We start from the raw sequence: 26798 nt of genomic DNA on the forward strand, positions 1-26798 counted from the left end.
GGTTTTGGTGTTCTTTTTTGTTCCTTAAACGTTTGATTTTTTCTGGGTTAATGTTGTTAGCAGTTTCTTCAGTAATATGAAACCAGGATTGGATGGCGTTATTTATGTTAGAAAGGTCGAGATTAGAAAGCTGGTGACCCAGTTCTTGTAGGAGAAGATCAGATTGAAATGGTGGTCGATATTTGAAGACATTTTGTGTATCCTTAGTGTAGGTTGGATTGTTGAAATTTATTTGAGTCTTGCATAGTAGAAGATGGTGGTCAGACCATGGAACTGGACTATGGAGAATTGTGGTATTGGAGAAGTAGTTATTAGTGAAGATTAGGTCTAATGTATGACCTGCTTTGTGAGTGGGGTCATGTACTTGAAGGCAGCAGTTTAAGCTTGAAAGCATGTCAATGAGGGTTTGGCAATTTAGAGATCTTGGGATGACATCTATATGAAGGTTGAAGTCACCAAGAATGATTGCAGGTTTTTTCAAATTAATGTAGGTAATAAGGAACTCGAGCAGCGGAGAGATGTTACTATCGAGAAGCTTGGGTGGGCAATAGAAAAGGCAGATTTGTAGATTTGGTGAGTCGAAGAGTGCAACTTCGAATTGTTTTGGGAGGTTATGTGGGATCATTTTCATTGAGAAATGTTTTTTGATAAGTAGGAGAAGGCCGCCTCCTCTTCGGTAATTGTGAGGGATTGAGAAAGTGTCATAGGCATTGTTGTCAAGTTGGTTCAAAATGACTTGATCGGTATTTTTGAACCAGGATTCTGTTATGGCGATGAAGTCAGGGTTTTTTTCTTGTAGTATGTCAGATATTAGCATGAATTTTTTGGTTAATGATTGTGCATTAATGAGAAGAAAGGTGAGGCAGAGTAAGTTATTGTTATTTTTCATAAGTGGGATGTTAATTAGGTGCTTGTGACAGTTGTGGAGTTGAAGGTTAGGTGGTTTCTCCATCTTACGAGTGCTTGTGGTAGATGTTGCGTGAGATCGGTGTTGAATGCTGGATGATGATTGAGGAAGACTGATGTACAATTATTGCATGTATTAATTAATACAATTAATACAATTAATGCATGTACAATTATTGATGCATGAATATCTCGTATCAGTGGAAAAAAAGGGTAAGCATATTAGTGGGGCATGGTCTTTCCAGGGTGGGGCCAAGAGATATGCGCCCAAGTAGCTATGCCTCTGGGTGTGCACCCAGGTATATTTTAGTGATAATTTACTTCTGCTTTGGAGGAGGTGCAAGTCTTTATAAAACTATTTCCAGGCATCTATGAAGTGTTTGAAGTATCTGAGTTAACTGGGGGAAATACAGGCTAAAGAGCCAGGGGGGTTTGGAGGACCTAGCTCTAGACTGGGCAAACTGGTGGATGAACGGGTGAAACTGACATGGCCTGGACGTGCATCTGTCATAAAATTCCTTCACTTGCGTGACCGAAAGCCAACTTACACAGCTGTACGTATACCAGCTTAAAATTAGGTGCACAGTTAAGCGAACCGGGGCTATTTTATAACCTGCACGCGTATGTGTTCGCAGGATTAAAATTGCTGCACATCTGGCCACACATCCATATACACATGTATATGTGCGCCTGTTTGAAAGTTATCATCATACAATACAAAAACTATATTACATTCAGATTCCTAACTACCGTATTTTTTGCTCCAGAAGACACACTTTTTTTCCCCAAAAGTGGGGGGAAAATGTCTGTGCACCTTATGGAGCGAATATAAAAAAATACATTTATTAACTACCCCACCCTCCTGACCCCACCCAAGACTTTCCAAAAGCCCCTGATGGTCCAGTTGGGGTCCCGGGAGCGATCTCCCCCTTTTGTCATCTTTTAACTGGACTGGGATTGAAATTTTATGTGTATGCTGATGATATTCAGTTTTTAGTACCTATTGAACAAGATTTTGATTTTACTTATAAATTAATAACTATTTATTTAGATGCCATAAAAAAATTACTATCACAAATGAAATTAATCCTCAATACAGATAAAACAGAAATTATATTGTTAGAAAGAAAACATTCCCAAGCTGTTATTCCACCATTTCAGTTTGAGAACACCAAATTGATTCCTGCATCTTTTGCAAGAGATCTCGGTGTGATAATTGATACTGAGTTAAATATGAGAAAACATATTGCGATAAAGTTAAGAGATGGCTATTTTAAACTATTAACGTTGAGAAGATTGAAACCACTGTTGGAATTTTCTGATTTTAAATCAGTACTTCAAGCTTTGCTGTTTGCTAATCTTGAGTACTGTAATGCATTAATTCTTGGTTTGCCTCAGTCTATGATTAGGCCTTTGCAGGTTTTTCAGAATGCCGCAGCTCGGATCTTAACAGGAAAAAGGAAGTTTGAGCACATTACACCAACCTTGATGACTTTACACTGGTTGCCTGTGCACTTCAGAATACAATATAAGGCGGCATGTATAATACATACCATAATTTATGGAGAAAGAACAGAATGGCTTAATGCCGCTTTGCGATTGCATGTACCACAAAGAGACCTCAGATCCGCTAACAAAGGTCTCTTATCAATTCCTTCTATTAAATCAGCACACCTTAGTCAGATTCGAGAAAGGGCACTGTCCATCGCAGGATCAAAGCTATGGAACTCACTACCAATGCAACTAAGAATGCAGCAGGAAAAAACTAAGTTTAAAGCAGAACTTAAAACTTGGCTATTCCATGCGGCGTATAATGAAGATAAAAAATAGGTATCCATGTAACTGTACAATCATACGTGGCTTTGACTTTTTATTAACTTAATACTGAAAGCATGTTTTAGGTCTTTTAGTATTTATTGGTTTAATATTTATGGCTTCTGACATTATTTTATTAGGATATCTTTTATTTTCACTTGTTAAATTTTATCTCATATTATTATTATTGTTTGTAATTTTCTTTTATTGTATTTAATTATTATGTTAACCGCTGTGAAGGCTACGCCGAGACAACGGTATACAAGTACAAATAAACCTTAAACCTTGGGCATTCGGCTGCCAGTAATCAAAATGGCGCCGATGGCCCTTTGCCCTTACCATGTGACAGGGGCTACCAATGCCATTGGTCGGCTTCTGTCACATGGTAGAGTAATGGATGGCCCACGCCATTTTTTAAGATGGCGCTGGCCGTCCATTGCACAACCCTAATTTTAATGCCGGAAATGGACGCTCCATAAAATGCACAGACGCCCAGGATTTGGAGGACCTAGCTCTAGACTAGGCAAACAGGTGGATGAACTGGTGAAACTGACATGGCCTGGACGTGCATCTGTCATAAAATTCCTTCACTTGCGCAACCGAAAGCCAACTTACACAGCTGTACGTATACCAGCTTAAAATTAGGTGCACAGTTAAGCGAACCGGGGCTATTTTATAACCTGCACGAGTATGTGTTCGCAGGATTAAAATTGCTGCACATCTGGCCACACACTCATATACACATGTATATGTGCGCCTGTTTGAAAGTTATCATCATACAATACAAAAACTATATTACATTCAGATTCCTAACTACCGTATTTTTTGCTCCAGAAGACACACTTTTTTTCCCCAAAAGTGGGGGGAAAATGTCTGTGCGTCTTATGGAACGAATATAAAAAAATACATTTATTAACTACACCCCCCCACCCTCCTGACCCCCCCAAGACTTTCCAAAAGCCCCTGATGGTCCAGTTGGGGCCAGTAGCTGGTTTAGCACACCATTTTTTTTTTTATTTTCCCCCTCTTATGGTCAGGTGTGTCTTATGGAGCGAAAAATACGGTAATTAGTATGGTATCATATATATATATGTATGAGTTGCTCTTCATTAAATCTATGTATATAATTTAGAATCATATATCGTATAAAAATAACCTTTATTCAAATCTTCCTAAAAAAAATTAAAAAGCTGCTAACATAAATGCACCTGTGATAAGAATTTTGAGTTTCAGAATGTAAAACTCAAACATCTTATCACAGGTATAATTCCACGGCTGAAAATTAAATGTTTTCGATGTGTCATTTCAAAACATAGTCTTTAATTGAAGCATAAATCCTGATATTTCATTCCCAGATGAAATAATTTGATTAAATATGAACCCAACATAGATTTGTGTTGATCGAGCTGGTGAATCTAATTGATGCCTTATTATAGAAGCAATTCTGTATATTAGGGGCTTTGAAATAATTGCGTACTTTTATCCTCAGTATTGTTACTATTAATAGTTATATTAAGAAATAATACATGCAAATGATATGGTCATAACCAGCAGCAACTGTCTTTCTTAAAGGAATGTCCTTAATAAACATTCTGAATTAGACACATATAGGGTCTTTCATTTTCAGTTTAAACCAATATTTATCCATAAATTCCTGGATTTTTCCAAAAGTAACTATTGGCTTAAACTGATTTTCACCCTAATTTTAAACTGATTAAAAAGCAGCTCCAGAGCTTCAGAGGCAGCGTCTCAAGGCCTCCCATTAACTGCTTGAAAGAGTGCGGGCCAAAGCACCTGCAGCGTTTCAAGTCCTTCCCCCCCCCCCCCCCCAGCAAAAATGCTAGCCCTCCAGAGCCGCAGAAATGGTGTTTCAAGTCCCATCTCCCCCTCTCCCTAAACAGCCAAAGTACTTGCTGCTTTGTGCCACCAATGCAGCTTTTGAAGCATACCACACCCACCAGAAGTAGTTCCCGGCAGGCTCCCTTTCCCTGCAAAAAAGAAGTACAGTGCTGCACAGCACAGGAGCCTCAGCAAGCATACTGCCAAAGGAGCTAAGAGAAACCACCAGCCTCCACTATTAAGGATGAATGCTGTTGCAATGGGGGATGGATGAAAGAGAGAGATTCTCATTGGGGTTTTGGTGAGAGAAAGGGACATGCTAGGCAGGAGATGGAGGTAGAGATAGGGATGCTGTTGAGTTGGTGAGTAGGAGAATATACTTACTTTATTGTCCTAGATTTGTTTCACCAATATTTACAGAGAAAAATGGGACTCATTTTTCCATTGATTTTTCTCCTGTTTTTTATTCTGATACATTCCCAGAAAATTAAAAAAAAAATAAAAACTGAAAATGAAGATCCCTAGACATGTACCATTTGTAGTATATGCTGAGAGTAGCTGTATAAGGTTTGCTTCACCCAAGAATTCTGTGAACATAATGTTAGGTTATAAATTTATTTGTAAGTATGGTTGATGCCTCTTTAGAGAGAAACCATTTAGAGGAAATTTCCTTGTTATTTGGAGGTTCCAGTTATCTGTATTGAGTATTTTCCATCCAATTGGTGACATGAAATCTGTGCCTCAGTATAGTGTTCCAAATGCATCAATCTCAGTTATAATTGCAATTTGTTAAGGTGTTTCATCATGTCAGGCTCCAGAATAGAGCTTTCTTCATGGTAATAAATTGTGGAATGGGCTCCCACTTGAGATTAGAGAGGAACATGATTTACTGAAATTTCAGAAAAATTGAAGACCTGGTTAATGCTTACTGATGAGAATTAAGGATTTTGTAAAGGTTAACTGAGCTGTATTGTATTATTGCTGATGGGATTGATTTATTTTATTGCTGTACACTGCTTTGGACAACTTATTTTAGCCTGGAAAGCAGTTTATGAATCATCCTAAATAAAATAAAATAATTGCTTGTTGTTTCTTTAATTAAAATGCAACTTCATTACCTTTAACTATACCTTGTTTTATTCATTTGTTTTGCTCAGCTGTAACTATTGGTTCTATAAATAATGGGGCAGATTTTAAAACCTGCGCGCAGGCACAGATTTCTTCGCACAACCCGGCGCAAACAAATCTACGCCCAATTTTAAAGCATGCGCGCGCTGCCGCGCACATGTTATGAAATCCAGGGTCGGCGCGCGCAAGGGGGTGCACAATTGTGCAACTTGTGCGCGCCGAGCTGCACAGGTTGCCTCCATTCCCTTTGAGGCCACTCTGAAATCGGAGCGGCCTCGGAGGGAACTTTTCAACCGCTCCCACCCCCCCACATTCCCCTCCCTTCCCCTATCTAACCCACCCCCAGCCCTAACGAAATCCCCCTGCCTCCCTTTGTTTCAAAAGTTATGCCTGCGGGCTGCCGGTGCGCAAACCTCCGGCACGCCCCCGGACCGCCCATTTCTGAAAGCCCCGAGACATACGCACATCCCGGGGTTTGTGCACACCGCCAAGCCTATGCAAGATAGGCTCGGCGCGCGCAGGGGCAGCTTTTCAGGGGTTAAGCACGTGGCTTACGCTCATAGGGGCAGATTTTAAAACATGCGCTGGCATAGATTTGTTCGCGCAACCCGTCGTGAACAAATCTACACCCAATTTTATAACATAAAATCCAGGGTCGGCGCACACAAGGGGATGCACTCGTGCACCTTGCACGCGCCGAGCATGAGGGGAGCCCCGATGGCTTTCCCCGTTCCCTCCAAGGCCGCTCTTTCATCTTCCTAATGGTATGCGTGCATTTTTAGTCTGGCAGAAGAGGGCAATTTTCAGCCAAGCCTTTTTACTTTGGCAAATTGCTCTTCATTCAGGTAATGGCTTTAATTTAATTTAAGTCAGGCATTTGTGTTCCATAATAGTCATAATAGATATTTCAAGGTGAATTAACATAATCGTAAAATAACATATATAAAATCCACAATAAAACACAAATAATAATTATAGAGTACACAAATCCATAACAGAGCTCTTAGCTGACAATAAATTCATGATTGATAACAAAATAAAAGCAGCCATAAAAGTCTTATATCTAAAACTGTAAATCTATAACAAAGCAGAAAAATGTCGAGCACATCATAAATATACTAACCATATCATATGATAAATATAATTACTAAATTATTCATGGCTAAATCATAGTGACTAATCCTGCAAGTAATAGATCTGGTCACTGAAATAATAGACAAAAAACCCCCAATGGCCAGTTCATATAATGGCCATGGCCATTGGAAAAATGGCATAATTACAATAACCCTATTTGATAAAACCACAGTAATCTATAAAGTGCTAATGTACCAAACAACCAAACAGCATGAGGTATTCTACATGCCTCCTATTCCAATTTAAAGCATATCAAACAATTTTCAACCTCTATGTTCAACAAGAATAGAGGCCATATTCCCCAAAATGTGCAATTGTTCAAATTGCTGAATGGACCAATTTTGAGGTGCTGGTGAAAAAGACTGCATCCCTCCACATCGCTAATACTCACTGGCAGAGCATTCCAAACAAGGGGTGCAACCTGGAAAACATATAGAAGGGGGGATGGTTTCAAGGTCAAATCTGAAGCTATGTGTATTAATTTTCCAAGTCCCCAGATAGCAAATTTGAATCAGAATTTTCTGCTTTAATGGACTGTGGAAACAATTAAATCCAAAAAACACCCTCTTTAAATATTAACAAAATGGACCAAATTCAATATACAAACAATTCATTACATTATTGAAAATTTAGCAAAAATCTTAATATAGAAAAGGGGTGGTAGTTTCATACCAGGCTGTACATTGATACTCTCCAGGTGATCAGGGCTGTTATCTCTATAATCATAAACTGCCATTCCTTCTAATGAGATACTATTTTTTTGAAAACTTTTTTCCAGCAATTAAAAAACAGTGTATGCTGCACACCAAAAAATGAAAAAATATTGTATATATAGTCTTTGTGTGAAATAGTCTGCCATAAACTCTAAGTAATGCACTGAACAGATATGTTTGTAAATCCACGGCATCAAAAAAACATTTTTAAACTGTCTTTATTTATTTATTTTATTTATTTATTTAAAAGTTTTTATATAATGACATTCACTGTGAGTATCACATCGGTTTACATTAAACATGAACTTAGCTTATAAATGCTTTACAGAGAACTCTTGATATATGCGAGTAAAATGAACTATTTATAAATGCGAAGGAGCATGGAGTGTAGGGAATTACAAAAGAGTAAAAACAGGGGAGATTGAACAGAGATTTGGAAGCAGGGGGAGGAGGTTTTACAAAAGAGTTAAAACAATGTTTAAAGGGAGGTCTGGGGATGGGAAGGGGGTGAGGGGGCAGTAATGGCTAGGTATAAGACTGCTCTCTACTGCGCATTTGCGGCACGTCGGTCAGGGCTCCCTTATCTAGTAGATGACTTCTGTATGGAGTTCTGTATCCTACCTTCAGTGGTAGAAAGTATGGGGAAAAAATGGTTGCAAATAAATAATTGCTTAGAGTCTTATATTGAAATGACCTAATTAACTGATTGTGCATGCATTCAGACTTGGGCACGAATCTATAGTTTGAGCTAGGAACCAGTGCTCGCCCAGCTTTGAACCTGTGAGATCCAGAAATAGTGCAGGTCACGGATGGAACTGCTTACTGCTATATACTTATCTTTCCAGCCCAGCCCTAAGCTGGCGAATGTGGCTGCATTCAGAAAAAAATGAGCACTAAAGTAGGTGCTCACTAGACAACAGAAAGAAAAGAATACTTTCAAACAGAAAAAAACAAACATGTCTCAGAGTGAAAACTCCTATAAAAACATAAGGAACATAGGTGGAGAAAAGAATGTGAATCTGACTAGATGGACTATATGGTCTTTGTCTTCCACTTTATTTTGTGTGCCTATGAAATGCAGTTTCTGCTGTCAGTGTTGGAAAAAGTATCTATTTGGCACATTTGGGAGTATTTCAAAAATATCTTGGGAAAATGTTAGTATCCTTCTTGTGGGTTTTTTTGTGGAAAATGGCCTCAGGCAAAATGTATGGGTTTTTTTTCCATAACTTCTTTATTTTGTGCTTTTCTGTGAGCCACATTGAATGGTTTAACAAATATTAAACTGTCTATGACTATGCCTATGCACTGCAAGTGAAGATTTACATTAAATATATTGAAATTCAGTATGGAAAATAGTTGTATTATTTTTTTCTGTTTTACCGTGATTGCATTACAAATATATGTTGTTTCGTTTTGAAGCCAGTGTTGCTGGGCCACCTCTTGGCAACAGCTGATTGGCAACAGCTGAATCTTTGAGTTTCTTGCCAGAAAACTTGTGTAGTTCACTAATGTGTGTGAGGCCTGTTCTTAAATTGTTTTCCCATATTTGACCTTTGAAATTTCTCCCTGGCAATATTTGTGGGGCCATGCAGTGTAAACCTGAGCAAATCTTTAATAGGGATGTCTCAGTACTGAGAGCTAGAGGTTTGATTCATAATTAGGCATAATCAAATTTCCACTGCAGGAATTGTTATACATTGTTTTTCTATTGTATGTCTTATGTCAGAAGACCCTGGTTTGATTCCTGGATCTAGTTCTTGTTCTTCGTGCCAGCTGAAGAGGCTGCAAAGGCATTGTTCACGGCCTCTGGGAGGGAGGGAATCCCTGTCATTATGCAACAATGACACCTGCAAGCAGGTTCTAGAGTTATACACATGCCAAGTCAAGAGGTTTATAGCTCTCAACCAGAGGACTTTTGATATAGTATTTTATCTTATTTTTATTTTATTTTTTCCCAAGTTTCTTGATCCAAGTTTCATCTACCTGTTCGATGTAATCGCACTCTTTCATGCGCGTTTTTAACGTTATAATGTAAACCGAAATGATATATAACATTGCTACATGAATTTCGGTATATAAAAATGTTAAATAAATAAATAAATAAAGTGGCTGAATAGGAGGGAGAAAGGAGGGGAAAAAACCTTTGGACAACTAGTAATGAAGACTCATGACTCCTTTACTAACGTTGTGCAGGCCCTTTGGATCTATAAGCTCAACAAAGCAGGAGTAAGTTCCAGGACCATAAAGTGCGTCTTTTGTATCCCTATCCATTCTATGTGGCCAGGAATATTGATGAAGAAAGTCATTTAATACAATTTGTAAGAGTCAAAATTCAAAGATTACATGAGAAATTGCTATTCTAATTTCTGAAACTTACCAAATTCTTATAGTCTAGCATCAGAAGAACAAATAGAAATGTGGAAGGAAGACTAAATGACTGTCGGCATCGTTAAAAGGTGAGGTGAGAGAAGCTATTCTAGCCAAAAGAACAGCTTTCAAAAAGTGGAAAATGGATCTGAATGACGGAACAGGAAACAGCATAAGCACTGTCAAGTTAGATTTAAAATTTTGATAAGGAAAGCAAAGAGAATTTGAAAAGAAGCTTCCTCTCAGAAGCAAAATCTCATAAATCTTTTTCAGGTACATTTTGCTAAAAAATCTTGCAAGCCAGTCACTTTTGACCATTGCATGATTGGGGGTAAAAGGAGAGTCTTGTCCAGGATATTTTGAGCTGGTTCCCATGAATTCTCTTCAGGTCCATATCCCACCCAGGAAAGGAGGTATTCCCACCGGCGGGCCCTACGGGGGACGTCTAAGTCTTCATGGACCTTATACGTTAATCGGTTTCTGCCACCAAAGGAGGTGGCTCAGGTGCTTTCCGGGCAGGCCAAGATAAAATCACAGGTTTCAAGAGTGATACATGGAATGTATTAAATATTTCCAGCGTAGGAGACAGCCGCAGCTGATAAGTAACAGGTCTGATGCGTCGGGTAACAGCAAAGGGACCGATTATCTAGGAGTGAATCTCTGAGATGGAATTCGGAGTCAGATATATTGAGTACTTAACCAGACTTTCTGGCCAGGGAGAAATTCAGGAGCCGAGTGACGTCGACTGTCAGCAGTTCTCTTGATCCGGGAAGAGGCCTGACGCAAGCGGAGATTTGTCTGCTCCCATAATGTTTTATGGGCATCCGTAGTAGCCTGTACTGCAGCGGATGGCACAGATAGAGGTATGGGCAGTGGTGGTCGTGGCTATTTCCCATAGACTGAAAATGGAGATGTTCCAGTAGCAGTGGCAATGTGGGAGTTGTGAGAAAACTCCGCCCAGGATAAGAGGTCTTACCAGTTATCTTGTTGGTCATTGATGTAAGTGCACGGAAAGGCCTTCAAGGAGCGATTCATCCGCTCAGCTTGCCCGTTGGCTTGGGGATGATTAGGCGGTCGTGAGGCTGATGTTAATGCCGAACTTCCAGTAAAGGGAGCACCAGTACCTGGCAACAAATTGAGGACCTCATTCTGAAACAGTGTCTGTGGGTAAGCTGTGCAGTCTGAAGATATGGTGGAAGAATAATCGTGCTAGCTCTGGAGCAGATAGTAGGCCTGGTAGTGGTACAAAATGGGCAATCTTTGAAAAATGGTCCATGGTGACCCATATTACAGTGTGATCCTTAGAAGGCGGCAGGTCCACGATGAAATCCGTAGATAAGTTCTTCGGGTGCTGGAAGTGGTTGTAAGAGACCCCAAGGTTGTCCTACCAGGGGTTTTTGCTGTGCACATACATTACAGGATTTGATGTATGCTTTCACGTCGAAGACCATGGTAGGCCACCAGAAGAACCACTGGAGCAGTGCCACGGTTCGTGATCGTCCTGGGTGACCAGCGAATTTGGAATTGTGCACCCATTGGAGAACTCTTTCTTGGAGTCATGGGGGCACGACAGTCTTCCCAGCTGGAACTGGATGAGAGGCAGATAAGCAAATACAAGTTGGGTCAATTATTTATTTATTTATTTTTATTTATTTATTTATTTATTTATTTAGGTGTTTTTATATACCGTTGTTTGGAACTGGCCTTCACAACGGTTTACAAGAGAACCAATAGTACATAGAACAGCTAACAGGTGCACTGAACGAACGTAAATAAGATACACTTTGTGATCAAAAACAGTGGCATACAAATTAGAGGCATTGTGGGATTACAAAGTTTGGAAGAAGTAGTGAACTATAGAATATTTAGAGAGGTATTAAGAACTGTAAACATTTAGCGAGAAATTTAACTATCATATGTATACTATACATAATGGTGGATTGACTTATTTAACAGGGTCATGATTAAGTGTGTGATTAAGTGTGTGTTGGTTCTTCCGGAGTGTCTTCAGGCTCAAAAGATCGTGATAGGGTATCTGCCCGGAGGTTTTTATTGGCTGGGCGATAAAGTTCGAAGTCTAATCTGGAGAAGAACAAGGCCCATTGAGCCTGACGGGCATTGAGACGTTGTGCTTGACTTAAATGTTCCAGATTCTTATGATCAGTGAACACAGTGAATTTGTGTTGTGTGCCCTCTAGCCACGGGCGCCACTCTTCAAGAGCCAATTTTATGGTGAGCAGCTCACAATCCCTGATGCTGTAATTTTGCTCTGCAGATGAAAATTTTCGGGAATAGAAGGAACAAGGAACTACGGTACCAGAGGCAGTGCGTTGACTTAACACCGCCCCAGCCTCAATGGCGGAGGCATAAACTTCAACTAGAAATGGGCGGTTCGAGTCAGGATGGTGCAGACAGGACCCCTTCTGGAAGGCTTCATTCAGACGATGGAAGGTGTTAAAGGGTTCAGGGGGCCAATTTTGCATGTCTTGGCCTTTACGGGTCAAGGCTGTAAATGGAGCAGCCAAGGTAGAATAGTGTGGGATGAAGAGACAATAGTAGTTGAAGAATCCCAAGAAGCTGTGGAGCGCTTTGAGGCCCACAGGTTGTGGCCAATCTCTGACTCCCTTTAGTTTGACTGGATCCATAGAGAAGCCCTGCCGAGACATTATATAGCCGAGAAAAAGTAAACTGGATTTCTCAAACAGGCATTTGTCCAATTTCGCAAACAGATGGTTTTCATGGAGACGCTAGAAGACGATTCATACGTCGGCACGACGAGTGTCAAGGTCTTTGGAAAAGACGAGGATATCGTCCAGATAGGCCACTACTTTGGTGTACAAGTAGGTCTCTGAAGACTTCGTTCATCGTTGGAATACTGCTGGTGCATTACAGAGGCCAAAGGGCATCACCAAGTATTCGTAGTGCCCGTCCCGGGTGTTAAAGGCTGTTTTCCAGATGTATTCGGGACAAATTCTTACCAGGTTATACGCCCCATGTAGATCCAGCTTCATAAATATGGAGGCACCCTGGAGGCGGTCAAATAATTCAGATATTAATGGCAAGGGATATTTATCCTTACGAGTGATGGTGTTGAGGCCGCGGTAGTCAATATACAGCCTAAGTGACCCATCCTTGGTCACAAAAAAGAATCCCGCCCCAGCGGGAGACGTGGACGGGCGAATGAATCCCTTCGCAAGATTTTCCTGGATATATTCCGTCATTGCGTTTGCTCAGGCAGAGACAGAGTAGGTGTGACTACGAGGAGGCGAGGTTCCTGGAAGGAGGTTGATTGGACAATCAAACCTTCAGGGAGGCGGAAGGAGATTGGCCTTTTATTTAGAGAACATGTCCTCAAAGGCTGCATATGGAGCAGGTATGCTAGAGGACGTAGTAGCCAGAGGGACCACAGGAGGTGGTGTTACTTTCTGAAGACAGGACTGATGGCAGGTGGGACCCCACTCCACCAGTTGCAATGAACCCCAGTTGAATTGGGGCGAATGCTTCTGTAGCCAGGGGAGTCCAAGCACTATGGGATGGATGGATTTCTCCAGTACTAGTAATTCAAGTTTCTCGGTATGTAAAGCCCAAGTGCGTAACTGGACGGGTTCTGTAGTCAAGGAAATTTGGCCGGGTAACGGCTCTCCATAGATAGAAGCAATGCATAGTGATGTGTCAAGTGAAAGGGTCTTTATACCCAAAAGCTGAACAAGATCCTTGAGAATAAAATGACCTCCTGCTCCGGAGTCTACCAGAGCAAGAACCAGGAAGGATCAAGAGTCCCAGATCAGAGTAACTGGTGCAGATAACTGAGGGGCCAGAGAAGTCGCACCCAAGTTCAGGACCCCTACTGAATTCGGGCCAAGGAGTTTCCCGGATGGATAGGGCAAGTCTGTAGCTGGTGGCCAGCTGCTCCGCAATACAGATACAGACCGATTTGTCTCCGCCGGAGGCGCTCTTCCGGTGTCTGCCGCCCATGACCCAACTGCATAGGCTCTTCCGTCCTGACCACTCTGGTATCACTGCTGAAAGCAGGGTTGGAAATGGGTTGTGAACGGAAGTGAACCCACGTAGGTTTTTTGGGCATCCGACTCTCCTGGTGACGCTCTTGAAGATGATGGTCAATTCAGCCTGCCAAGTCTATAAGGTCCTCCAAAGAGGAAGGGAGCTCCCATGCAGCCAGCTCATCTTTCAACTGAGGGGAGAGTCCATCCAGGTAGATAGCTCAGAGGCAGTCTTCCTGCCAAGCGAGCTCAGTAGCCAAAGTCCGAAACTCAATGGTATAATCAAAGAGACTTCTTTGACCTTGTCGAAGGTGTAGTAAGCTGGTGCTTGCCACAGCATGTTGCCCAGGATCATCAGAAGTTCGTCTGAATACAGCCACAAATTGAGCCAGTTCTTTCAGCAAAGCATTCGAGCGATCCCACTGGGGAGAAGCCCAGGCCAGTGCCTTCCCTTCAAGGCGGGAAAGGATACAAGCTGAATTCGTATTTTGATTATTTTATATATTGTGCTCCAACATGATGGCAATCTGAACGATGGAAAATGAAACATAAATATTGCAGGAGGAACATGGAGGAATCTTGGCTTACAACTAACAGAATGACCATGTGGAAAGTATGGGGTAGCAACATATGCTCTCAGAAAGTGGAGCCAATAAAAAGCAAAAAGGAAACGTGCACCGAGTTTCCAAATCTGCTTCCTGTCTGGCAGTAAGATTGCTGACAAATCCCTCCAACCTTATGGCCCGGTTTGGTCTCTGTTGGAAACAGGATGCTGGGCTTGAAGGATCCTTGGTCTGACCCAGCATGGCAATTTCTTATGATAAAGGTGACTTTAGTCAACTCATCCTGGAACACTGAAAGCTGTAGAACTTGGTTTATAAACCCTCTGCAGAGTCTAGAGTCGCCATTGAAGTGCGGGGGCACTGGAAGTGCCAACCAGGCTCGAGGCATCGAAGGAAGTGACTGTGCATGAGGAGGAGCCGAGGTAGAAACAGACTCGTTAGGACGATCGTTAAGCCGGGTATGAAGGCATCCAATGGAGGCAGCCAGTGCCTCCAAGAATTGCTGCTGTTCTTGTACCTTGGATACCAAGTCAGTTACAGCCTGGAGGGCATGCAGCTCCAATGAGTCCATGGCCTTTGCAACCTGTTGCGTCGGAGGTGGACCCTTGGGCTGAGGTGGGGTTGACACAACTCTTAGGTAGGGACCTACGGGTCCCCACCTTCAGCAGGTGGAGCGGGCTGAAGATAGAGGGCCCTGGAGCTTCACCTATACCCGCCCTTGTTCACCGCGGGTTGAGTCTTTGGGTGCTGGGGCCGGCAGGACTTGGGTGGGCCTCGAGGTTGGTTCATGAAGTAAGCGATTCAGCCCAGAGACAACAGTCGATAGGTGGCGTAGTCCTACCCTGGACTGGGTTCGGTAGAGGAACTCAGGCACCAATGGAATAGGTGAAGCCTTGTAAGTCCACGTCCACGTCCAGGAAGTAGGCTGGAGGAGGCGTCACTGACAGGCTGGAATCAGGGCTGGTGGCAAGCAAAGGTCGTGGCAAGTAATGAAAAACTCTGGACATGGAGTAATCTGTAGCGTAATCGATCAAGGCAATGGTCAGGGCACGGAGAAGGCAGGCGTGGCATAGCAAAGGTCTGGGGTTGGAGATAGGCTGAAGAGTAGTTAAATGTAGAAAGGTCCGGGGTTGGAGATAGGCTGAAGAGTGGACAAAAGTAGCAAAGTTCCGGGGTTGGAGATAGGCTGAAGAGTGGACAAACGTAGCAAAGATCCGGGGTTGGAGATAGGCCGAAGAGTAGTCAAACAAGGCTGAGTTGAAATCCAGCAAGTCAGTCTAACACAGACAGGGCAGGATCAAGGAAGACTGGAACTGGGAACCACAGGAGACAGGAACACAACATAGAGACGATTCTCTATCAGCAACAAGTACTCGGATTACGAGGAGACCTGTTGTAAAGGCAATGCTATGGCACGAGACCTGAGCTTATATACGCTGAGGAGTCTGACGTCAGCATCCGGGGCCATGGCCAGGTTCCCGCTGTGGGTCCTTTAAAAGAATCAGTGATGCGCGCGTGTGCCTATGGAGGGGCACAGCGCCGATGGCAGCATCTCTCCGCGGGCCACGCAGAGAGGCCTGAAGCACAGGGACATCTTGGCTGGCAACACTGGGGACCATGGCAGAGCCGGAGGCACCAGAGACGACCCAAGATCGGAGCTGGCGGCCCACCGCCACCAGTGAAGAGGAACCAGGAGCTGGAGTCTGTACAAGAAGGTGAGAGGGCCGCGCCGCAGGTCTGCCGCGGGCAGCATGCGTAACAGTAATAGGGCAAATTGACAAACTGAAGAGTAGCAAATCACCTGGACCAGATGGTATACATCTCAGAATGTGGAAAGAACTTAAAAATGAAATTGTGAACCTACTATTAGTAATCTGTAAACTATCATTAAAATCAGGTATGGTACCTGAAGATAGTAGGATGGCCATTGTAACGCCAGTTTTTAAAAAGGGCTCCAGGGATTTTGCAGAAAACTACAGACCACTGTGCCTGATGTAAGTGCCAATAAATATGGTTGAAACTGCTTTAAAGAACAGAATTACTAAACATATAGGTAGTCATAGTTAATGGGACAAAGCCAATTTGCATTTAGCGAAGGGAAGTTTTTTCTTACCGATCTGCTATATTTTTTGAAGATATGAATAAACGTGGATAAAAGTGAGCCAGTTGATATAATGAATATGGATTTTTAGAAAGCATATGACAAAATACCTCATGAGAGACTCTTGAGGAAGTCAAAAAGTAATGGGATAAGAAGCAATGTTCTATTGTGGATTGAGAACTTATTAATGGTTTTATGGACTTTTCTTCTAGGAGGTTCTTCTAGGAGGTTGTCCAAATTCCAGAGTCCAGTTGTGCATTGAGTATAAAAAATATTTTCTCCTATTTCTCTTAAATGTATTACCTAGTAACTTTATTGTGTCCCCCTAGTCTTTGTACTTTTGAAAGTGTAAGCAACTGATTCACATTTACGGATTCTGCTCCACTCATTATTTTATAAACTTCTGTCATATTTCCCTCAGCCATCTCTTCTCCAAGCTGAAGAGGCCTAATCTCTTTAGCCATTTCTTACAGGGGAATCGTTCCATCCCCTTTATCATTTTGGTCATCCTTCTCTGTGCCTTTTGTAATTCTGCTATAGCTTTTTTGAGATGCAGTGACCAGAACTACACACAATACTCAAGGTGTGGTCACACCATGGAGCGATACAAAGTCATTTTGATATTCTCTGTTTTATTCTCCTTCCTGTTTCTAATAATTCTAGCATTCTATTTGCTTTCCTGGATGCTGCTGCACATTGAACAGGGGACTTCAACAGATTATCCACGATGATGCCTAGATCCTTTTCCTGGGTGGTGACTCCCAATGTGGAACCTTGCATTGTATAGCTATAATTTGGGTTATGCTTCCCTATATGTATCACTTTACACTTGTTCACATTAAATATCATTTTCTATTTGGATGCCCAGTCTCCCACTTTTGCAAGGTCCTCTTGCAATTTTTCACAATCTTCTTGTGATTTGAAAACTTTGAATAATTTTGTAACATCAGAAAATTTGGTCCCTCGTTGTTCCTATCTATAAGTCATTTATAAATATGTTAAAAAGCAGTGGTCCCAGTACAGATCCCTTGGGCACTACACTATTTACCTTTCTCCACTGAGAAAATTGACTATTTAGACCTACTCTTTGTTTTCAATCTTTTATTAAGGTAGACTTGGGGAAATCCACTGCCAGGAACTTGTGACTTGGATTCGCCACTGTTGGAAACAGGATACTGGGCTTGATGGACCTTTGGTCTGACCCAGTATGGCAAATCTTGTGTTCTTATGTGGGATTTCCTGCTCATCTGCCACTGCACAATGGCCCCCTCGCTCCTTTTTTTTGTCTGCGAGAAACATTGAATGTTTCTTTTCTTCTGTGAGAGAAAATCTCTTTTAGCCTCCTCAGTCGTTCCTTTTTTTATTTCTGCATCTGCCCAGTTGTTGCCTTAGCCTGTTAGTTTTCTTTCTTTTTGTCATCAGTAATTAAGCTCTGCGTTTTCTCAGTGTGGCTTCGATTGCAATCTCATTCAGGCCACACATTTACTTCCATTACTCTTTAGGCACCGACTCTTGGCATGACAGGTTTGGTCAATCTGTGCTGAATGGTAGTTGAGGAGAAGAATCCAACTTCATTCCCAATAGGTTCCTTTTTTATTTTTTTTGCTGTTTTCATAAAAAAAATAAACAAAGCACAAAAGGATTTTGCTTCCAAAATATGCACCTGTTGGTGGGTCTGGTCCTTGTTATTTTTCCTTTTTTTTTAAATTTTTTTTATTTAAGATAACCCTTAGCTAGTGATTCCCACTTGAGCTAATGATTCATCTAGCTTGTCCTGGGAGAAAGCAGGTTGCTTATCTATAACAGGTGTTCTCTGAGGACAACAGGATAATCAGTCACACGTTCCCACTCTCCTACCCTTATCAAATTGTTATTGTTAGCTATTATATTAGGCTGAAAGAGGGTCCATGAAGTGGCATGTGCACAGGAAATCATGTGCTTGCCTGGAAAAGCCATTCCAAACTTTTTCAGCATTCTATGGGAGATGATTTTGTGTCAGCACCACTGGATGATGTCACCCATGTAAGTGGCTGACTATCCTGGTGTCTTCAGAAAATACCTGTTATAGGTAAACAATTTTGCTTTATCTGGATTGTTTCCAAACATTTCCAGATTGTGCATCTCTGTACCCAAGGACAAACATTGTGAAGCCTTGCTGAGGGACTCCATAGATCTTTAAATACATTGGCATGGTTACCACTTCACCTCTCATGTGAGTGGTAATAAGCATTAAAACAAAGTCCAAGTGCAGAATCTTTTTTGTTAACAAACTGATTTCCTCTTTGTGGTCATTTTTAAGAGTCCTGTTTTACATAAACACACGTGATGATTTAATACAAACCAACTCAGATTTTAGCAGCTGCACTATTCCCATAGAGATCACTTTTCCTGTGGTTAGAATATTGAATTACATTTGTGCTGAAAAGGTTGCTTCATTAGGTACACGTATTTTCTTACAGTAGAAATACAACATTCATTTACTTGGCTAGCCCTCCTGTTTAATTTAGCTCCACAATATGTCTCTTCCTTCTTCTTTGCAATACTGATATAAATACTTTAAAATGTCAAATCCAATTACATTTCATCTTTATTTTGTCTGTGAATTTTTCACAGTGCTTTCTTAGAATACGGTAATATTTTTCATACTTCCTCACAACACAGTTGTCACTATAATGGTATGGCTTTTTTCACCTAGGGTTGTCTAATTGACTATGAGAGAAAAAAAATGAAAAAAGTGACAAAATAGCTCCCACCTTTTAGAATGGGAGATGTGGGAGCAGTAAGAAACCTTCTACAGGTTATCCTGTCATGAACAGGAATAAACAGCATTGAGGACTTTTCTGAGGTGAATACAAATGGCCCAGATATGTGGCTGAATAATCCCTTGTAGGTTAGTCCATGGGTGGGGCAGTGGGCATGGATGGAGTGTTTGTGGTAGCTTGAGCTGTTCCAAATATTTTTTTGTCCACATCACAGATGTCCGGCTAAGATCCTTTTACAAAAGATGCTATTCAGCAAAATAGATATTTGCTGTTTGGAAACCAAAATGACCAGGAGGGAATTGATCCCTTGGTATAGAAATAATATCTTGTTATAAATAAAATACTGTATGGTAACATAGTCTTTCTTGGCAGACAAAGACCCAATGATCCATCCAGTCTGTCCAGCAAGTTGTTTAAGGTAGTAACTGCCTCTCTATGCGGGTTAGCCTTGTGCCTTCTGTTAAGAGTAGTAACTGCTGCTCCATGTAGGTTACCCCCATTTAGATATGTTACATCTAAAGTTAACAAAGATTACCATGCTCTAGCCATTGGAGATCCTTTGTGTTTATCTCATGTTCTATTGAATTCTGTTACCATTCTTGTCTTCACCACTTTTTCTGGGTAGGCGGCATACCATGCATTCACCACCCTCTCCCTGAAGAAATATTTCCTGACATTGTCCTGTCTACCTGCCAGGAGTTTCAGATTATGACCCCTGGTTCTACAGCTTCATTTCCATTGGGAAAGGTCACTCTTCTTTACGTGTGTCTCCCGCCTTGTGCAGCAGGTGCTTCTGAGCATGCTCCTTTCTTTATGTGCCGGCCCTAAGGGGAGTTGGGAGGAAGGGAGACTATTGCAGCACAGGAGGAACTTTCTGGCGGCACACTAGAGTACTGGGCATAGCAATTGAGAAGCTCTGCTGTAAATAATGGCAGTAAAATCTGGCATGCCTGGTGCTGCGGGCAAGCAGCGGGGTACACCTAGATCGGCTGCTGGTTTTCCCGATAGGGACCCAGAAGGCACAGATGATGAAGCCAATCCTTACTCCCTGGAGGATGGGGAAATTCCTCTGGGATTGGAGCCGTATAGAACTATGTTGTGGTTCTTTCATGGAGATGAGTTACCAGCTCTGATTTCCCAGACATTGAAGATTTTGGAAGTACCTGGGGCTGAATACATGTCTGAGCCAAAGAAAGATCCCATCTTGATTTCTTTGCATAAAGCCTCATGTTTCTTCCCTATTATGGAGGCCATTCAATAATTAATTGATCTTGAGTGGGGCGCCCCAGAAGCTAATTTCAAAGGAGGACAAGTCTTTGAAGGACTGTACTCCTGGACCTTGCTGCTCGAGAGCAATTGCACTTTCTGAAAGTGGATGTGCTTGCGTGTGCTGTTACCAAGTAGACAACAATTCCCATAGAAGGGGGAGCAGCATTGAAGGATGGTCAGGATAGGAGAATTGAGGCCATCCTTAAGCAGGCCTTTGAAGCAATGGCAATGAAATTGCAGATAGCTTCTTGTTGTTCCGTGGTGGCTTGCTTTTGTTTGCTTCTTTCTCAGGAGGTTGATGAATCTGGTGTGAATGCCAGGTCAATTGCAGTTTTGGCTGCAATTTGGTCCGCACTTCAGCCAGAGGGGTGGCTTCGGTAATAGCAGCCAGGTGCCAGCTATGGCTGAGAAATTGGTCGGCCAATGCAACCTCCAAGTCTAATCTTACGAAGCTGCTTTTTAAAGGCTCAATCTTGTTTGGGAGCAAGCTGGAGAAAATGGCCAATAAGTGGGGTGAGTCCCAGGTTCTTTGGTTGCTAGAGGATAAGAAACAGACACCACACACTTTCAGCATGAGAGGTCATACTAGGGGATCGAAACGTTTTCGACCCTACAAAGGAGAGGCTTTTCAGAGGGCTCGAACTTTGGGTAGATCTCAGCCTTTTCAGCCCAGGCGGGGCACAGGTTCGGGTAGTGGAGCACCCCCCCGAGCCTCCCATGAAGGCATGCCAACCCACCCCTGGGAACAGCAGATAGGGGCTCACCTCTCTATCTTTTATCGGAGGTGGGTTGAAATCATGTCAGACCAGTGGGTTCTGGAGGTGATACAAGAAGACTATGCACTGGAGTTTGCAGGGATATGTCTCCCTGTAACTCTCTGCAGAAGAGACAGGCAATGTAGTGTACTTTAAGAATCCTCAGTCTGCAGGCTGTGGTTCCAATGCCCATGTCTCAAGAAAATATGGGCCGCTATTCCATTTATTTCATGGTGCCCCATCCTGGATCTCAAGGGGGGTCAACCGTCATTTGCGTGTGACTCGTTTCTGCATGGAAACCTTGAGCTCAGTGACAATGGCTGTACAGTTGGAAGAGTTTCTGATATCTCTGGATTTGTCCAAGGTGTACCTGCATATTCCCATCCGGCTAAAGCATCTGCTAGATTGACCAGATGCTTTAGCTGGATGGGAATATGCAGGTACACCTATCTAGGGAGCTTACCAACTGAAAACTGTTAAGCTGCTTTCTAGACTGTGAACCCAGATGGCACAGCTGCAAAACAGGAATTTAAGAGCACCATTCTTCAGAGAAGTGCCACTTACCCTAGAGACCTATCGACAATGCTTTCGGTTCGGCTCCCTGCAGCCTGGGGAGAATCCAAGAAACCTTTTCCATAGACTTCGTGATGTCGCATGGAAGAGGCTACATCCACAGGGAAAGACTGGTGAGGAGGTCACCAAGACAATTCTCTTGGAGCAATTCCTAGATGATCTTGGACAGGCTATGTGGTAATGGGGGTACCAACAACCGAATCTGACATTAGAGAAAACCTTAGAAGTGGCTGAGGCTTCCTCCAGGCTCACTCTATGCGAGAGGCACTGCACTTCCCTGAGAAGGTATGAGACAGGCATAGAGACCAATGAGATCCTAAGATTCAGAGGCTCTAGTCATCAGAAGAGCCGACCTGAATGAGAATCACAACTCCGGTGCCTAACTTGGGAAGTCCCCCATGTTTTGCTTGTGGAGAAAGCAGCCATTTTGCCCAGGACTGTGCACACTGTGAAGAAGATACTATGGACATTAATGCTGTGCTCCACATTATTGTCATTTTGCGGACATTCCCCGGCAAGAGAATGGCATTTTTGCAATTTGTGTAGAAATAGATGGCATTCCTATACAGACCCTGTTAGATTTAGAAAGTGTAAAGATCCTCATTCAACATGAGTTGATGAAATGGGTCCAAATTAATTATGAAAATGTGGTACTATTGACCTGCACACATGACGACCACAGACAATATCCAACTTGCCAAATGGAGTTAAAGGCACCTATCAGCCAAGATAAAATAGGGGGTTCTGCCATGGCTCCCTTACCTTGTCCTAATTGGGCAAGATTGTCCAAACTTCAATCTTTAGACCCTGCATATGATGGAGACACCCACCACCAACAAGGAGGAGGTACCATTCCCGGAACTCTTCCCCATAGAGGTTATGGACTTGTTCCCTAAACTCTCAAAAATGCTAAAATCTCAGAGACAATGGGGATAGGACAAGTATAGTTTTGCAGCTGACCAAGAGACCAGAAGAGGCCTCTACCTCAGAGACAGAGGAAGAATTGCCAGCCAACTCGAATCTCATGCCCGACCCCATTAACTGGAAAAGGAGATTAAACCAGGTGATTTTAAATGGACCCAGAGAGAGGACAAGTCTTAAGTGGGCTAGGGAGCACCTACAGAGGGTAGACAGTAAGGTGGATCCGGGAGCTCTGGCAACTGTGTCAGATTATCATAAGAACATGCCATACTGGGTCAGACCAAGTGTCCAACAAGCCCAGCATTCTGTCTCCAACAGTGGCCAATCCAGTCCATAAGAACCTGGCAAGTTTCATAGTGAAAAGAGACTTGTTATACTCAGTTGTAAAAGGGAGTGTGAAGGGAGAACTGATAGGACTTGGGGACTAGGAGTTTCTCTGTCATCAGAAAGTCATGCAACTAGCACATAGTCACCTGCTAGGGGGTTACCTGGGCGAAGAAAATACACAAGAGAAAATTTTGTCCCAATTCTATTGGCCGGGGCTATATAAACAGTTCCATTGCTATTGCCAGTCCTGCCTTACCTCCCAACTCACTAAATCTGCCAGTGTTCGGGTGGTACCTCTCATTCCGATGCCCATAATTGAAGCCCTTTAGAAAGGATGGCTATGGGCCTCATGGAACGCTTTAATAGAACACATAAGCAAATGTTGCGGAAGTTCGTAGATGAAGATGGCAAAAATTGGGACTTGCTACTACCCTGTGTGCTATTTGCAGTCCGCGAAGTGCCCCAGAGTTCAACGGGTTTCTCACCTTTTGAGTTATATGATAGAAGACTAAGAGGTGTATTAGATGTGGCTTGAAGGACATGGGAGGATGAAGAAATCCCTGGACAAAATCTCATGGACTATGTTATATGGGTACGAGTGACTAAAGAAAACCAGGGTGGCATCCCACTTGTGCTTAGAGAAGGCTCAGACCACTCAAACCCTGCTTACAACCATCCCACAGTTCAGAGGACCTTCCAGCCCAGAGACCTGGATTCTGGTTCTCTTACCCTCTTCAGGAAGTTGCTCGCCCATTGGCAAGAGCCCTATGAGGTCTTGGGAAAAAACGGCCCAGTGGACTACAAAATAGCCCAACCAAATAAGAGAAAGAAAAATCAGATTTACCATATCAACTTACTTAAAGAAATGAATTCCTTAAGAGTGTGGATTGGCACAACGGAAATTCGGCCCAGAGCTTTGGACCTGAGATGGACCACACCCAGGTGCCGTTTGGAGAAGAGCTATCAACATCCCAGATAGTTGACTTAAAGCAGCTGCTTGAGCAGAATAGAGAAATCTTCTTAAGCTTACCAGGCCATACTCATTTGGTTCAGCATGATATCATTACCCCACCTGGGGTGGACATATGTCAACAAACATCCTGAATCCCAGAAGCCAGGTGCTGAATCATTGAAACAGAGGTGAAAGAGATGCTCCAGCTCGAAGTCATAGAAGAATCTACTAGCGACTAGTCTTTGCCTATAGTCCTAGTTCCGAAGCCGGATATATAGACTTTAAAAAAGTCAACGGAGTATCCAAACTGAACACATACTCAGTGCCTAGGGTGGATGAGGTGATCGAGCACCTGGGATCAGCTCAGTTCATCTCAACCCTGAATCCTCCTACTGGCAAGTACCCCTCACACCAAAAGCAAAGAAGACAGCCTTCTCAACACCTGCAGGACTCTTCAGGTTTATGTTATTCCCATTTGGCCTCAATGGTGCCCCCACATCATTCCAGCGCTTGGTCAACCATATGCTCTTCCTGCACCAGGGTTATGCCGCCACATACCTGTATGACATAGTGATCTGCAGCCCAGATTGGAGGTCACACCTGAGCCAACTTCAAGCTATACTATCCACTCTGAGGAAGGTTGGGCTGATGTTGGGAGGATAAGAAGTCCTATATCTGGGCTATACTTTGGGGAAGAGTCAAGTCCACCTTTAGTCCAGGAAGACTGAGGCGATTACCAAGGTATCGGTCCCACAAATCAAATGGAATGTAAGGGTGTTCTTAGGCCTGACAGGCTACTCTAGATGGTTTATACCTAACTACTCTGAGAAGACAGAGCCACTTACGAGGCTCTTACTAAAATAAATGACTGGAAAAAGTCCAATGTTTGGCCAAGACAGAGAAAGCCTTCCGGGAGCTGAAAGAAGCGATCTGCTCCAACCTGGTCCTAATAAGTCCATCATTCAGACAGATGCCTCAGAGGTAGGAGTGGGAGTGGTCCTCAGCCAAACGAAGGATGGCCAAGAATAACCAGTGGCCTGTGTAAGTCGGAAGCTCCTGCCGTGGGAGAAAAAGTACTCCACAGTGGAGAAAGAGGCTTAGCAGTAAAATGGGCCCTTAGATCATTATGATATTACCTCTTGGGACAACAGTTAACCCTGATGACAGAACACCAACCGCTTACATGGATAAACTGGAACAGAGAGACCAACTCCAGGATGATGAGGTGGTTCCTGGCCTTGCAGCCTTTCAGTTACAAAATTCATCATTAGCCTGGGAAGTAGAACGTCAATGCTGATTTTCTGTCAAGAGAGGGGTCCCTGACAAAGGCATGCATTTACCTGAGTTGGGGTGAGCTGAGGGCGTATACAAATGACTCCCTCAAACCATCTGCCCCAATCTTCCATAAAGCACAGGGCTTCAAAGGCTTCTGAGTCCTGGGAGGATACTTACCTAACAGTATAAAGGATCATGGCCCAAAAGGGTTAGGGAGGCTCTGGGGAGCTGCTTCGAGCCATTAGTATGCCATACCAAATATGTCTGAACTGTTTTGGAATTTTAAAAGTGAGGTGAGCTACTGTTTGGTTTTGCTATTTTCTTTGAAATTCCCTGAAAATAAACCTTTTGTTCCTGACATGAACCTGAAAGGTACAGCTACAAAGGTTAAGAGTGTACAACAGGCATGGACATTGTTTAAAAATACCATCTTAGAAGCGCAGTCCAAATATATTCCACACATTTAGAAAAGTGGAAGGAAGGCCAAACGCCTACCAGCTTAGTTAAAAGGTGAAGTGAAAGAGGCTATTTTAGCCAAAAAAAAAAACTTCCTTCAAAAATTGGAAGGGTCCATCTGAAGAAAACAGGAAAAAGCAAAAGCTTTGGCAAGTTAAATATAAAACACTGCTAAGAGAAAATTTGAAAATATGTTGGTTATAGAGGCAAAAACTCATAATAAAAACTTTTTAAAAATATATTCAAAACAGGAAGCCTTGAGGAAATTGTTTGGACCATTAGATAATGAAAGGGTTAAAGGGACAGGGAAGATAAGGCCATCATGGAAAGACTAAATGAATTCTTTGCTTCAGTGTTTACTAATAAAGATGTTGGGGAGATATCCATTACGCAGATGGTTTTCAAAGGTGATGATTCAGTTGAACTGAACCGAATCACAGTGAACCTGGAAGATGTAGTAGGCCAGATTGACAAAATGAAGAGTATCAAATCACTTGGACCAGATAGTATACACCCAGGGTTCTGAAAGAACTAAAAAATGAAACTTCAGATCTCTTATTAGTAATTTGTAACCTATCATTAAAATCGACCATTGTATCTGAAGACTGGAAGGTGGCCAATATAACCCCAACGTTTAAAAAAGGTTCAAGGGGTGATCTGGGAAACTGTAGACAGGTGAACCTGACCAGTACTGGGAAAAAGTTATGGAACTATTTTAAAAACAAAATCATAGAACATATAGTTTAATGGAACACAGTCAACATGGATTTACCCAAGGGAAGTCTTGCCTCATAAATCTACTGCATGTTTTTGAAGAGGTTCAGAAACAATGGGATAAAGGTGAGCCAATAGATGTGGTGTATTTGGATTTTCAGAAGGTGCTTGACAATGTCACCCATGAGAGGCTTATAAGAAAATTAAAATGTTGCATCGGAGGTGGA

General features: G+C 42.5%; 1 protein-coding gene across 2 annotated transcripts in view; it reads left to right on the top strand.

Annotated features, from left to right (window-relative positions):
• Positions 1 to 26798, top strand: part of ATG7 (autophagy related 7) — a 533052-nt gene that overhangs the window by 240082 nt on the left and 266172 nt on the right. The gene's annotated exons all lie outside the window — the stretch shown is intronic.

Source organism: Rhinatrema bivittatum, chromosome 4, assembly GCF_901001135.1.
Source record: "Rhinatrema bivittatum chromosome 4, aRhiBiv1.1, whole genome shotgun sequence".
In the NCBI taxonomy this organism is placed as follows: Eukaryota; Metazoa; Chordata; class Amphibia; order Gymnophiona; family Rhinatrematidae; genus Rhinatrema; species Rhinatrema bivittatum.